The sequence below is a fragment of the Taeniopygia guttata genome, chromosome 2 (genome assembly GCF_048771995.1).
Source record: "Taeniopygia guttata chromosome 2, bTaeGut7.mat, whole genome shotgun sequence".
NCBI classification, from domain to species: domain Eukaryota; kingdom Metazoa; phylum Chordata; class Aves; order Passeriformes; family Estrildidae; genus Taeniopygia; species Taeniopygia guttata.
In genome coordinates this window covers 99,431,409-99,433,473 of record NC_133026.1, presented here as the reverse complement: position 1 = coordinate 99,433,473, position 2,065 = coordinate 99,431,409, and positions in this window count along the sequence as shown.

Genomic DNA, 2,065 nt, shown 5'->3' with positions numbered 1-2,065 from the left:
CGATCCCGCCTCCCCGGGACCAGGAGGCGGGAAGCACCTGCGGTGACGTCACTGGCCCGGCGGGGGCGGGGCCGCGCGCAGGTGTCGCGGCGGCTCGGCAGGGCCGGGGGCTTCGGTCGCCAGACGGCCGCCGAGGGTTTGTTGTCACAGAAATCACGGACTCAGTTCGCTTAGAAAAGTTCTCCGAGATCGTCGAGTCCAGCCTGTGGCCGAACATCACCGCGTCAACTAGACAATGGCACTAAGTGCCACATCCTGATTTAAACACCTCCAGGCAAGGAGACTCCGCCTCCTCCCTGGGCAGTCCGTCCCAATATTTAATCGCCCTTTCTGCGAAGAATTTCTTCCTAATTTCCAACCTGAACCTCCCCTGGCGCAGCCTGAGGCCACGTCCTCTTGTCCTGTCGCTGCTTGCCCGGGAGAAGGACCGACCCCCGCCTGGCCAACACCTCCTTTCAGGCTGCTGTAGAGAGCGATGCGGTCACCCCCGAGCCGCCTCTCCTCCAGGCTAAACACTCTCAGCTCCCTCAGCTGCTCCTCACAGCACATGTGCTCCAGACCCTTCACCAGCTTCATTGCCCTGCTCGGAAGACGCTACAGAGCCTCAATGTTCTTCTGAACTGAGGGGCCTAGAACTGACTTCAGTATTAGAGGTGCAGCCTCACCAAAGTGCATGCAGGGGGACAATCACTGCCCTGGTCCTGCTGGCCACACTACTGCTGGTACAAGCCAGGATGCCATTGCTTCTTGGCCACCTTCATGCTCTGCTGGCTCTCGTTCAGCTGCTGTTGAACTCTGGTCCTTTTCCACTGGGCCACTTTGCAGCCACTCCGCCCTCAGCCTGTAGTGCTGCATGGCTGTGCCGATGTCACTGCGGGGACAGGGGCCCCGAAGTGTGCATGGACTCTTCCAGCCGTCGGCGAGTCCCCCAGCCCGGCTCAGCGTCGCACCCCCGGCGATGTGCCCCGCCGGCAGCCGCTGGTTCCGAAAAGCAGAAGTGCGGAGACACGGGCATGTCGCACGGACAAATCACGGCGGGGCTCGCCGTCCCGAAAGCAGAAACGCCGCGTCTCGCAGCGATTGCCTCACTGGGACAGAAAACCCCTTAAGGGGCGGCTCCGGCAGACGCTGGGCAAACCAAGGGTCAGGCCAAGTCAGAGAGGGCTGCGTTGCGCGGCTGCTGGGGGACACCAGCCTGGGGCCCCCGGGCAGGCGGGAGACGCCTCGTGTCTCAGGACAGGTCACTGGGTAACGTCCGGCGCCCTAAAAAAGTGTGAATTAGTGCCACAAAGGGGAACTGTGTACCATCAGTGTGTGTGTGTCTGAAGGGAGGGTGCCAAGAGTCAGGTGGTGCCCAGCAATAGGACAAGAGGCCATGGCAGAAAGTGATGCACAGGAAGTTTCACCTGGATATGAGGAAGAACTTCTTTATTGTGCGGGTGCCCGCCCACTGGAACAGATTGCCCAGAGAGGTTGTGGAGTTTCCCTCACTGGAGACATTCAAGAACCGTTTGGAGGTAATTTTGGGCAATAACATGTAAACCAGGGTTTTCTGAAGAAATTGCTATTGTCCAGATTTGGATTGCTTTATTTTTACTGCAAATACGCTAAAAATGCAGCACCAGTTCTCTGGCTTTTGGGATCTGAGCCCAGGATAGGCCCAAGATTACATTTCTAATGATCTGTGAAGGAGAACTGTATATACAACATAAACCAAGTACGCTCATTAGAAAACTTTATTCAGCCAATAGTAACCTCCCATTCTGTATTAGATATGCAGCCAAGCCCAGATGGACTATTACATAAAGTCTTATGCCCTCGGGACCATGTGAGACATGCAAAGAGGGACAACATAGTTGCTGGAAAGTCTAGTATATTGTAGTATTTTCTGTCTTAGTATAAACACAAGCAAGCAATGCTTTTTAATTAAAATCTCTGATAATTTGAGAAGCCCACTGCTGTGCTGACAAAGCAGTCACCCCAAAATAATTGGTGTCCACAGCAGTTTTGATTTCAAAATTGACTTTGGTGCCCATGAAGACCAATCGAGTTAATTTTAAATGTT